At 47.2% G+C, this 13,787-nt stretch overlaps 1 long non-coding RNA gene across 1 annotated transcript; it reads right to left on the minus strand.

The window, feature by feature from the left end:
* Positions 1-307: 307 nt before the first annotated feature.
* LOC114117250 (uncharacterized) lies at positions 308-13,142 on the minus strand. The gene is made up of 2 exons (XR_003590973.2): positions 12,723-13,142; positions 308-745 (listed from the first exon to the last, which is right to left on the minus strand). It is a non-coding gene; the product is annotated as an uncharacterized LOC114117250 (long non-coding RNA).
* Positions 13,143-13,787: the final 645 nt, after the last annotated feature.

Raw genomic sequence — 13,787 nt, forward strand, 5'->3', positions numbered from 1 at the left:
TATACGCATATCCCCTCTTCTTTAGATTTCCTTCCCAGTTAGGTTGCCACACAGCATTGAGTTGAGTTCCCTATGCTGTACAGTAGGCTATCATTAGTTATCTATTTTATACATAGTAGGGATGTCTGGCTTCTAATTCAGGTTCAGGTGAATTAAAATAAAGTCTGGAGCCAATGAGATTCTTTTTCAGGTGGCTGAGATGCATAGCTTGTAGGATCTTAGTTCTGTGACCAAAAATCAAACTTAGGCTACAGCAATGAAAGCTATGAGTTTTAACTACTGGACCACCAGAGAATTCCCACCAATGAGATTCTTATGTCATTTATTCATCCTGCAGAAATTTTATTTTCATTGACATCTAGGCCAAATAGTAAATGGTAAATACCAACCCCTGTACTGTCAACTTTTGCCCCAATAACACTTTGTCATAAGCTACTCCCAAATTCAGAGGCTTAAAACAATAATCATTTCTTCTTAAGGAGCAGTAGGTCAGCTGGGGGAGCTTTGCTTCCAGTTGCAGTGGCCAGGCTAGCTCTGTGTCATGAATCCCTCCTGTTTCTCCTGGAAGCACTGGGCCAAGCTGGGCATGTTCTCTTCATGTCGGTAGCAGAGGGTCAGAGAGACAGCTCTGATGTGTCATGTCTGTGACATCCTATTGGCCAGAGCAAGTCACATGACTCAGCCAATGTCAAAGGCTGGAAGAGTTCCCAGTCTTCCTGTGGGAGGGGCCACAGAGGGCATGGATCTAGGAGAGTGAAGGACAGAAGACATTAAGGCCATCTATCCCAGGCCCAATTCAAAATTCCTGGAAACGTGGTGCTATTTATGTCCCTGGGAAGGTTCTGCAGATGAGGACTTTTTAAAAGAGAATGTGCTAACAGTTTGGTTGTTCTCAAAAAGTTAAACATAGAATTACCATATGATCCAGCAATTTCACTCCTAGGTAGACATCCAAAAGAACTGAAAGTAAACAGAAATAGACACACGGATATAGAAAACAAATTTATGGTTACCAAAGGGGAAAGGGAGGGGAGGATAAACTATGAGTTTGGGATTGACATATATACATTAATATATATAAAAGAGGTAACCAACAAAGACCTACTATATAGTACAGGGAACAATACTCAATGGTTTGTAATACTGAGTAACCTATAAGGGGAAAGAATCTGAAAAAAATATATATGTGAATCTGAAACTAACACAACATTGTAAATCATCTATATTTCAATTTAAAAAAAGAATTAAAAGCAGGGACTCAAATAGATAGTTTGTACACCAATGTTCACAGCAGCCTTTTTCATAACAGCCAAAGGTAGGAACAACACAGATGTCCATCAAGAGATAAATGGATAGACAAAACGTGCTATATACATACTATGGAATGTTAGTCTTAAGAGAGAAGGATATTCTAACACCTGTTACAAATGGACGAAGCCCGAGGACATTGTGCTAAGTTAAATAAACTGTCACAAAGGACAAATATTATAGGACTCCACTTATGTAAAGCACATAAGTGCTAAGTCACTTCAGTCATGTCCAACTCTTTGTGATGCCATGAACTGTAGCCCACCAGGCTCCTCTGTTCATAGCATTTTCCAGGCAAGAAAACTGGAGTGGGTTGCCATTTCCTCCTCCGGGGGATCTTCCCGACCTAGGGATCGAACCCGTGTCTCTTACGTCTCCTGCATTGGCAGATGGGTTCTTTACCGCTAGTATGACCTGGGAAGCACATAGAGTAGTTATATTCACAGGTACAGAATGTAGAATAGAGGTTACTAAGAGTTAGAGATGGGGGGCTGCAGAGTTATTATTTAATGGGTACAGAGTTTCAGTTGGGGAAGATAAAAAGTTCTGTAGACGGATAGTAATGATGGCTGCACAGCAATATGAATGTACTTAAAGCCACTGAATTGTAGACTTAAACATGAAAAAAGGGGTACATTTTATGTTATGTATGTTTTACCACAATAAAAGAAGAGAGAGAGGGAGATGTGGTTGCTGGGCTTGGTCATCAGATCTTTAGAAAGATCTAGGGGCATCAAAGATGCTGAGCTGAGGAGGTGTCTCTGGTATGAAGGCCTCTGGGTCTTGATGGGAGAGAAGAAAGCAGAAGTCTGGAATGTTTGAATTTAATGTCCTAATGGAGTTGTATTTGCAGAATTAAATCCATTTGATCAGTCTAGAAGCTTGTTTTATTTGTGTAAATCGACTCAGTATTACATATAACAAGCCATGGGAACTAGACAGATTCAGGACCAGGGAAATAAGGATAATTTGGGGGTTGGTAAGAGTGTGGGCCTCTTTCCTCACCTTTTATTAAATGAACATAACAGAGCCAGCTGATGCAAGGGGGAAGGTATTGGACACAGCAAAGCCAGTAAAGCCCAAACAAGTGCTTTGTAAGACTTGAAGAGACAGGGAGGAGGAAGGTAAAGATCTGATGGAAAGGTGCCCAAACCTTCCTATTGTGATGACTGGGCTATTCCTATTTTTCTTTCCCCTGGGAACAAAAAGCAAATGGGTGCTTCAGGAATTCCTAGTTTCTAGTGGACAAGGAGCTAGAGTCACCTGTCCCAGTATTTGTACTTCCCTTTTTTCATTCCCCCAAAAGTTCTTTGAAAATATGCCAATGCCATTGATATCTCAGCGTGCTGAGAGATGCAAGGTGGTGTTTCTCTTGTACAGGACCAACTAAGGAGGGCTCCTCTTGCACAAAGGTTTCATGCCTCTGTTGTTTTTTTCTTCCTCTCTCTCCTGTGCTCAGCTTCCACGTTCTTGGAAAGGCATGGATTTTAAATTATAATCTTTGCATGTAACTACATTTTAAGTGTCCACCTGGAGCGACAGGGTTGGCACACACTGGAGAAGCAGTGGGTTGTCTGATTAGACAGGCCTCTAAGGAAGTGCATGCTCTGGACGTGGGAAGAGAACATTTTCAACTCTCCCTCTGATAACACATTTGCTCTTTGCTCAAGGATGCTGGGCCGGGGTGACTTGGGTACCACTGGGCCCTATGAATGGACAAGCTGCCATTTTCAGCATTCACTGGAAATGTGGAAATAAATGTTGTTTCTTTGGACTTCAACTTCTCCTTGGGCAAATATGGAAGGCTGTGTATTCCCAGAGTCCCGAGAATTGGAGGTCTGGGTTTCCTGCCAGGGTTCCTGAGGGCGACAGAGACAGAAGAGATTGCAGGGCTGAAGCAGGAGCAACCAAATCACAGGCCCTAAGGTGGACACCTGACTGGGCGGCCAGGGCTCTAGGTGACTGAAAGTGAGGGAGTATTTGGTGAGTTATCAGAGCATCCATGGGGCTCAGGCAGCACCACCTCTTGTTTCCAGGACCCTGTACCCACCTTCCAACCTTGATCAACGAAAATGAATTCCTGCTTGTGCTATTCTGGTGTTCATTAGGTTAAATCCCTGTTCCTGCCTCCTCTGATTCTGGACATCCCATAGGGACAGGATGGAGGCCAAATCAGTTCAGTTGTCCTTGGAGTGAAGGGGTGGCTTCCTTCAGAGGTCTGTCAGGGACAATGTGGTCACAAGGACAGCAGGTGAGAACTTGAGGTGCCTCCAGTGGGCTCTGGGGGAGGAACGAGAGTAACTGTGGGAAAGAGTCCACAGACAGGTGGTTTTGAAAAATGGATATTCCTGACTTACTGATCTTTTCTAAAGTAATCAATTTGTGTGTGACTGAATGATTCAAATTCGTAGCCTTCCCTGAATGGAGCAAGGTTTTTCTCAGACATCTGGGTAACTTCAGAGTGAGACAAGTGCATGGGAAGTTATCTTACTCATTTCCTTGCCTGCAGGCAGGATCAACCCAGACACCTGACTCAATTCTAGCTTGAAAAAAACAAAAAAAAAAGAACTTCAGTAAAAGAAATTGTTTGGCTTGTAATAATATTTATTGAGGATTTTCTATTTTCTAGGCATTGTTCTAAGTCCTTGACAGGCATTATCTCCTTCACTCCTCACAACTGCCCTATAAGAAAGGTATTGTTGGGACTTCCCTGGTGTCCAGTAGTTAGGACTCCATGCTCCCAATTCAGGGTGTGAGGGTTTGATCCCTACTCAGGGAACTAAGATTCTACATGCCATGCAGTATAGCCAAAATAAGTTTTTTAAAAATAAAAAAGAAATGTTTTGCTATTATCCATATTACTTAGAGGAGGAAACTGAAGCACCAAGGGGTTAAACATCTGGCCGAAGCTCACATGTTATTTAGTTCGTGGCTGAGCAGGCAGTGAACCCCAGGCAGTCTGATGCCAGAGCCCCTGCTGTAGTCCCCTGACGAATGGGATTTACTCCTCACCATCTCATTTCAGGTCTCAGACTAAGTCTGCTCAGGCTGCCGTAACCAAGTACTATAGCCTGGGTGGCTTAAACCACAAAAAAGCATTTTCCCACAGTTCTGGAGGCTAGAACTCAGAGATCAAGGTGTTGGCAGGGCTGGTCTCTTTCTCCCGAGGCCTCTCTCCTCGGATCATAGATGGCTGTCTCCTCCCTCTGTCTTCACATGGCCTTCCCTCTGTGTGCGTGCAGGTCCTACTGTCTTTTTATAAGGACTGGTCATATTGGATTAGAGCTCACCTGATGGAGCTCTAATTGCTCCATCAATTGCTTTCAGTTGCTTCTTGAAAGACCCTGTCTCCAAATACAGTCAAACTCTGAGATACTGAAGTTTGTGACTTTCATATATGAATGTAAGATGCCCTGGAGGAGGAATGGCATTCTTGCCAGGAAAATCCTATGGACAGATGAGCTTGGCAGGCCACAGTTTGTGGGATCGCAAAGAGTTGGACACAACTGACCATCCACTCATGCACGTATACTTCAGCCAGCACGTACAATTCTCACCTGTGACTTCTCACAGGGTGATGGAGAATGAATGTCCTATTGAAGCGCGCGATGATCAGACTGCCTCTTGATCGTCTCTTCTGAATGAGGAAATAGTCCCACCTCTGCTGTTTGCTTCCCTGCTCTTCTTTTCCAGACAGTTAATTACCTACACTGTTCTTTTGCCCGTGAATTTCATATTCTGCCTCGTGAGTGGTTGGGTCCAAACTGAAAGCATACTAGGTTCATTTGCATCTGATTTTTCTCTTTTCTCCTACTGGTTCTTAGATATATTGCCAATTCTGGGTTGGAGGAGAAAATTTTGTGTAGCAATGGGAGAGATAAAGGGGTAAAATAAAAGTATAAACATTTGAAAAATAATAATTCTATCAACTGCTTGTGCTGGGTCCTTTTTATCCTGTACCATATATTGAATTAATAAGCCAAAAGGTTTCTCCTATATGTGGAAAACAATTTGAAACTCCGAGAATCCAAGGATCATAGAAACAAGATGCTGAGGCTGAAGAAAGCTAAGGTCTTGCTAGAGGTCTCCAGGCTCTTATTTACAATTCAATGCAATGAGTTTCCCTGGTCCCATTCTCTATTGAGTCCTCTACCATATTTCTTCATTAATTAAATGAAATTCTTTCATTTCTTTACTCCTATAGGTCAACTAAGTCTGAAGAAGAGTCAGGCAATTACTTCCCAGTAGGCTCCCAGTTCTGTCTGTCTTGTTAGATTCATCAGAGGAAATGAGATATTAGCATGTAATATGTATTGAAGTATTTTATTTGACAAGTCAGTCTGTTTCTCATATATATAGGTGGGACCATGTCTGATGCTAACACTATATTGAGAACTTTGCTCTAAATTGATGTAAGATAACCACTTAGAGAGAAGCCCTTGAAGGACTGTGGAAAACATGAGTATTGGTACCCTGTCCCCATCTCTGTGGTTTATGTTGGCCTGGGTCCTTTGCTTTATTCTTTTAGAGCTTTTCATGAATTAGTAAATATGATTTTTTCTCACTGATTTTGGGGTGGTTCCCTGGAGAAGGGAATGACAACCCACTCCAGTATTCTTGCCTGGAGAATCCTGTGGACAGAGGAGCCTGGCGGGTTATAGTCCATGGGATCACAAAGAACTGGACACAATTTAGTGACTAACACAACACTTGGGGTGGTTGTCTTTTTTGCATAGGGGAAAAGGGCAGGTCTACAGGACCTTGCCTGCCCTTAGACCCTACTTAGTCTGAGACTCCTCCAGGGTAACCCACATACTAAAGTCAGAGTTTTCAACACCTCCTTCCAAGGTAAACCAGAGCTCTTGGAAGATTCTACTCTATGAAAGTGTACTTGACTTGAAACTGTAATGAAACACTGATGGTGACAAAACGCAGACAGAGCAAGAAGCCAGTTAGAGAGTGCACGTGCAGGAGTGAGCAAGCTGCATCTGTTGAATGGTGAACCCCAAGAGTTCAATTACCCCAGTTCCCTCCACAGAGGGTAACCATGGAAACCTCATAACCCAGTGCATCATCAGTCCCTGAACAAAATACACACACACACACACACACACACACACAGAGACATACACACACAGAGACACACACACAGACACACACACACAGACACAGACACACACACACAGACACACACACGCATGCCCCAGGAGGGCAATGTATATGTATGAATATGGCTGCATGTGCCCAGGTCTCAGTTATCGTATATGTGGGGTGTGTTTGTGTGATGCCTTGACAGTTTGTGTGTGTGTATATCAGATGGAATTAGCATGGGCGTTCACTACCAAATGCTTTCTGGTTATGCTCTTGGGGTGATGAAGAGCGTAGGTTTGTCCTGTTTGGGTGCTGTACTGGGAGCTGGTTTGAGCATGTGGGAGAGGACGTGCATTTTCAGTTTAGTGGAGGGTGATGTGGTGGGATGGTTTGAGCACACCGGAGGGCTGGTAACTTATTTTTCCCTTCATCAGGTTTCTATTGCACAGAAGTGTACAGGTGTGGGATATTTCACCAGCTGGGAGGTCTGATTCTCCTCGGATGGGAATACTCAGTGTGGATCCATATTGAGCTCAAATGATCTAGTGTGGATGCAAATCAGGTTTGGGGTATCATTTTTACAAGGAAGTGTCTGTTTTTTCATGGAATGTGCTGGTCTTTTCTTTTTTTCGCTGTTCTCTTTCTGATTTAAAGCTTTCTGTTTTTCTGAGGTTTGGGCCAGCCTGCCTATGGCATGAGGTCTGTGAGAATGTGGCACTTGGGAAGAGAGTGGCGGGGACAGCTCATGGAAGTCTGCTAATGAAATGTGTCATTCAGCATGCACGTGATATCAAGAAGATTACGTGTCCCTTGGCAGATCTTTGACAGCAAGGCAGCTCCATCTGGATTAAGGATAATTTGGGGGAAAAGCTACATGAAGACTGGGACTTCAGACCAGCAGGCCTGGGTTTCTAGGTTATGAATGGGGATAGCACACCTTGTAGAGTCTGGCCCTGTGCTTGACTCTCAACTTAACGGGAGCTCCGTGCATTTGAGGGCTTGTGTCTCTGTGTGTTTCTCAGCTCTGTCCCTCCTCCTCTATGTAATGTATGAATGAAAGAGAATTCATTAGGGAGTCTCAGGAAGAAACCATTGTCTTCCATTCATATTTACAGCTAAAGTTTCTTAAATGGGTAGGTCTTGTTTGTCCATCAAAACATGGCTATCCAAAGAATATTTTCCTTTCTGTTTTTAAAGCAGTCACTTCCTGGATGACAGAAATCCACACTGACATTTCCCAGCAGGGGCCTCAAACACTGCCCACATTCTCCCTGACTCCTCTGCCGATCGCCCATGGGCCTCTGGCAGCACCATCCCAGCCTCTCTCTGCTTTCCTCATGACCCTGCTCCTGGCAGAAAGTAGATAGGCTGAATGGCTGCAAGATATCTGCTGTCAGATGGCTGCCTGAAGCTCTGACACCTTGAAGGGAGTTCACGTTACCCCATGCATTCAGTTACCTTTTGAGTTTGCCTAAATGGTGCCTGAGCAACCGCAGAGATGGGCAGAAGGGAATCACCTGTCTGGAGGTGTTCACTTTCCCTATTCCCTCTGGAGCCCACTCTCAATCCCTCTAGGACCTATTTCCATTCTGGACTGTCTTACCAAAATGCCTGAAAGGGCCCCTTGCTCTCAGCTCCCATCTCATCAGAACAGTTTGGAGGGGAGGTCTCCTTTGCCCCGTGCACACCCAGGGAGGACTGGGACTCCCACGGGCTCCCACCATGGCTTCCTCATGCCGTTTCTGGGGTGCACTTTGAGTCTTTAACCAGCAGTGATTCAGAAACGCATGGTTTGAGGTGATTTACCCTTTCATTCAACCACTAATTCTTATGTACCCCCAAATGGCAGCCACTGGGGGTACGGCAGTGAAATAGGTGCTATTTTTGCCCCTTGTGAATTCACACATCAGCTGAGGTACCAACAATACAGTGAGAAAAGGTACGTGTGTGCTTAGTCACTCAGTCTTGTCCAACTCTTTGCGACCCCGTGGACTGTAGCCAGCCAGGCTCCTCTGTCCATGGGATTCTCCAGGCAAGAATACTGGAGTGGGGTGCCATGTCTTCCTCCAGGGCATCTTCCTGACCCAGGGATTGAACTCACATCTCCTGGGTCTCCTGCACTACAGGCAGATTCTTTACCACTGAGCCACTGGGGGAAGCCCCAATAGGGTGTCAATCCAGGGCCTTATAGGAGCTTATGAAGGGACCATGGAGGCTTCTTAGGGGAACTGATGTCTGATCTGCAACCTGAAAGATGAGGGGGGAATTAGCTGGGTAAAGGGAGGTGATGGGATACTTTCCAGCAAGAGGGAATTGAAATTTTTTTTTTTAACTGCCTAACAGGTAAAATCTGATGGCAAATGGTGAGAGAGAGAGAGAAAAAGCAGAGGACAAAAAGATGGAGAAACATGGGAAATAGTGGAAGAGGCAGAGATAGACACAGACAATTGGTCAGTAACGAAAGGCTGGAAGACGGAGAGGTGAGAGGAATAGAGAAAGGACCAGGGAACCGTGGATTGTGAGAGCTGGAAGGAAGCAGAGAGAACATGTAAAATCCCTCCATTTTATAGATAGGGAAACTGAGGCAAAGAAAGGCATTTACCAAGGATTTACCAGAGTTACAAATGTGTTTAGTAAAAATGCTGAGTAAGAGGCCTAGATCCCAAGGCTTCTAGTAGGTTTGAGAGAGAAAGAGCTAGAGAAGGACATGATGGGGAGAGAGAGGAGTCAGAGACAGAGGGATGAGAGCTGGGGAGAGGCGCGGACAGCTGAGATTCGTGGGTGGCGCACTGTCAAGATTATGTGGAGGGAAAGCAGGGAAAGTTTAGATGAAATCTGAGCCGGGTTTCTTTTCCTTTTCCCATTCCCTTTTCCTCTTTTTCTCCCTCTCTTTCCACTTCTCACCACAGCCTGTCTACAACTAGATGGCAGGGAGCTTGTTGCCATGGCTACTAAATGGCATTCAAGCAGGCTGAATTATTAAACCAGGGTCTTTGAAGCCAGGGCCCCAGTACGAAGTCCCGCTAGGGGGCTGCAGGGCGCAGCGTGGGGCACAGGTCTATATCGGGGTGGGCGAAGGTGCTGCCTTGCTGGTCTGGCTCTTGGAGTGTGCCTTGAGCATCTGAGCACCTCGCTGAGTACAGCAGAGGCCTGAGAGTGGGGGAGGGGCATCTGCTGGGGTGAAGTGTTGGAGGGACTGAACCCCAGCATCCCAGCCAACTCTCACCTGCTCCAGCCAAGGCACTGGACAACAGCTGCAACTCACTGGAATGGAAGAAGAACCAAAACCGATATTTTCGTTATGTCTGAAAGGGCACCATGCTGTTCAAATTAGTTGTTACTTGTTGCCAGAGAGGCAAAAAATAAAATAACAGGTGTATCACTAGGGTCACACTAGGCCATCTGGGATTGCAATTCTTTGTTGGAGGCAATCTGTTGTGGAGCCATCCGGTTGGTAGCTGTGGCCCTCTGCCTACAAGAAGAAGGCGGCTGTCTGGGAGGGTTGTTTGTGGGCACAATAGTTGCTTGTTTTGATGGTGGAGGGGGGTGAGTATGGATGCTCTTCTCTTAAGGAGATTCCAAGCCAGGAAAACCATCAACCTTCTGGTAGCCCAGTTCTTTAAACTTTTCCATTAAGAAAAGAAACCCAAACATTGTAATTTGGCTGTTTCTGCTTGTGGGCTGATGAAAGAAGGGACTCTGTGGCTGATAACTGTTCTGCGTCTGTGGGTATGTATGCTAGGGAGCAGTGGGGGGCATGAAGAGTCCATTTTGAGGTTAATGGAATCATTCTCCTTCCCTCTAATAGATTCAGTAGATCCTGAGGTCAGTTTTCTAAAGTGGGAAAATCTCTCCCCATGTCCTCCCTACTCTGTGCTTCTTCTCTCTCGAGGGGAGGGCTGTTAACTCTCTAGGTCCTAGGATTCTGATGCCCCTGTGTTCAGGGCCCACGTTTTCCTTTATGAGAGAGGCTCCTGCTGATGCTCGAACTGAGAAAAAAAAATTCTTAATAAGAGAAACCAGATCTATAAGTCTTCCCAGAAATCTGCCAGCCTCTGAAAAACTGATGGATAGCTCTGATTTTTTCCCCTGACGCTCAGTTGGAGCAGTTTTCAACGTCAGGGCTACAGGCTTGATTTTCCAAAAGCTGATTTCATAGAGACCAGACTCGCTTCTTTTCAGGGTTGATGATAATTTTTAGGATTTACCTGATGCTGGGGCTGAAGTTCTGAATCCTCCCCACGAGACTGCGTGGGGGTGAAATGCTAGCCAAGGAGGCTGCACATCCTCTCCCCATTCCAAGCTAAGAGGAAGGGGAGAGGAGCCTTTGGCCTTGCGACCATTTGGTTCCCTTCAATGCATGTTTTCTGAGATGTGACAGGCCTTGGGTAGGTGGGTGTGGAGCGTACAAATAAAATCCCTACTCTTGGCCATAGCTCACAGCTAAGTAGGAAAGGCCCAATGTCTTCATTCAACTCTGGCAACTCCCAGAGGAAGTCTTCAGAAGACTTGCCCCATCTTTCTGCGCCAAGGCCAGGCCTAAGGAACTAGAGCTGCAGGAGCGAGAAGCCTCTCCTTTCTCTTTTCTTCCTCCCCTTCTTCCTTTCTGTTTCTCTTCTCGGCCTATTCAATCCTACTGCCTCTCCTTTCTCTCTGTATGGGGCCCTCTGATTCTGAGTTTTCGGTAGTAAGTGGGCAGCTGAGTATAGCCAACTGGCACAGCCCTTCTGGGGATCTATTTGGACTGAAGAGATGGGCTGGTGGGAACTGAGGTCTTCACTAGCAAAGGCCCTGGGAGGCATTTCTATTATCCAGGAAAAGATATGCAAAGAGCTAGAGAAATAAGAGGAGATGGAGCCCTCGGAGGGATTCAGGTCTAGAAACTTTGGAGATAGGCCAGCCTGACTGTTTTAAGGGCTGTTCATTTTTTGTGCTCCTTAAATACCCCTAAAGGAAAGTTATGACAAACCTAGACAGTGTGTTAAAAAGTAGAGACATTACTTTGCCAACAAAGTCCGTCTGATCAAAGCTATGGTTTTTCCAGTAGTCATGTGTAGATGTGACAGTTGGACCTTAAAGAAGGCTGAGTGCTTAAGAATTGATGCTTTCGAATTGTGGTGTTAGAGACGCCTCTTGAGAGTCCCTTGGACAGCAAGGGGATCAAACCAGTCAAAAGGAAATCAATCCTGAATATTCACTGGAAGGACCGAAGCTGAAGCTCCAATACTCTGGCCACCTGATGTGAAGAGCCAACTCATTGGAAAAGACCCTGATGCTGGGAAAGGTTGAAGGCAGGAGGAGAAGGGGACGACAGAGGACGAGATGGTTGGATGGCATCACTGACCCAATGGACACGAGTTTGAGCAAGGTCTGGGAGTTAGTGAAGGACAGAGAAATCTGGTGTGCTACAGTCCATGGGATCACAAAGAGTCAGACAGGACTGAGCAACTGAATAACAAGAACCAAGTACACCTGGGAGACAGAGTCTTCCTTCCAGCACTCATTTGGCCCCTGGCCACCCCCAGGGAGCCTCTATATCCCTCCAGAGGCAGCAGAGATGTTCCACACTTGGGCTGGGGTCTCTTCCTTGGACAGCATCAGGCTCAAGCACTGGTCCCTCCCCACTTCCTCCTCTCTCTTAACTTGATGCTTAAAGCCCCCATTCACTTCTGCTTCCCTTCGTAGGTAATCACGCTCTTCCATCGCTGCTCCCAGCCCAACAAGGCAACCAGCCAGGACCCTGGGGCCAGGGTGAGGTCCACTGGCAGAACCTTGGGAGGTGCCGATGGTGTTCAGAAACAGGGACGGTATTCCACTGTTCCACTTGAGTGGAAATAGACTGTGGAAGTCTGAGATCACTGAACTTTTCTGCAGAAACCCCGACCGAAATTTCTCGTCTCCAGGCCCTTTTACTACACCGAGCCCCGCCCGCCATCCAGCCCCCGGCCCCGCCTGCCGGTGTGCGCGCTCCCGCTCCCTCCAGCATCTCTCTCCGCACCCTCCCGCCTCGTGGTGCTGCCCAGCCGACTGTTTGTTCCTCTGTTTGGATACAGCTCCAGCCTTCTTATCTCCTTCTGACCCCTCTTGGGGGCATGTGTGCGAGTTCTCTTTCTGCTTGTCAGAAATTTCTTTTCCACTGTGTGGGCAGGAGACAGCTGGCTCCCCCCGCAACTGTCTCCCCTCTCCTTTATTTATTTTATTCTCCGTTTCTCTCCTTTCCTTCTCCTGCCTCCCCCTTCTCCTTTTTTTCCCCCGACACCTCCTTCTTCCTTTTTCAATTTCACCATCTCTCCTGCCCTATCTCCCCGTGCCCCTTCCCTTACCTTTGTGCCCTTTTAAAAATAATTCAGTGATGTCTCAGGACTAGCACACTCTCCTCATTCAGCCGAGCGCGGGATTCTGCGTTAATTCAAGGTAAGCCCCGGTGGTTCCTGCTGCCCAGGAAATGGTCGCCTTGGCCCTGGCGCCCGCTGTCTTGAGGGGCTTCGCCTCTCTCCCCGGTGTTGGTGTAGGGCGCCTGGCTCCGAGCCCCCAGCGCTGCTACCTGTTGGGGGTGCATGGATCGTGGAGATTTAGTTTGTCTGAAACCTTCCCCTAAGCCGGTTCTTCACGCGCAGCCCTTTTCTTTGTAACTTCGGTGTTAATTTCCCAGGCGTGGGAAAGCCCCCGCGCGGTGGGGTGTTTCAGGGTGTGAGTGGTGTGCCCCTTGCCAGGGCGCCGGGAACTGGCACCTCGTTCGTGCCTTCGTGTTCACTCAGCCAGGCGGCAGCGAGGGAGGCTCGTGCAGCCACAGGAGCTCAGCCAAGCTCGGAGGAAGGGGTGCCGGCGGGGCTGCTGGGTCTCTGCCAGTTCCAGCCTTGGGGAAGTGCTGTGGGGTGCGGGGGGGGGGGGGTACCTCTCCCGGGAGGGCTGGCTGAGGAGGGGCTGAGCTTCCAGTGAAGTTTCTGGGAAGGAGTTGTGTGCGCCCTTGGAAGCATCCCGGGATCATCGTTGCTGGGGTATTTCTGGAGCCTTGGGGTTGTGGATCCGTGGGAGAGTGAGTGGACCCTATCCTGGGAGAGAGCTGGGAACTGGCGCTTGCAAGAGGAAGGCGAGTTCGAAGAAGAAGCCGAGCTATTTAGAGTGACTTGCCTTTTGACTAGGTTTGGGTCTCCCAGCCAGATGGTGGCTGTGTCTTTTTCCAGGGATGAACACTCAGTTCACTGTGCCCCTTTGCTTTGTGCCGGTGCCCAGGAGAAAATGATGGGAGATGCCACCCCCTCCCCCTGCCACATTCCTCTGAGATCGAGGCTTCTGCCTCACTCTGGGCCCTGAGGTGGCAGTTTGGCCACTTGCCCAAGGAACAATTGTTCTTCTCACTGGGTCTGACTCTGTGGCTGCTCAGAGCA

This window comes from Ovis aries, chromosome 12, assembly GCF_016772045.2.
Source record: "Ovis aries strain OAR_USU_Benz2616 breed Rambouillet chromosome 12, ARS-UI_Ramb_v3.0, whole genome shotgun sequence".
Classification (NCBI taxonomy): domain Eukaryota; kingdom Metazoa; phylum Chordata; class Mammalia; order Artiodactyla; family Bovidae; genus Ovis; species Ovis aries.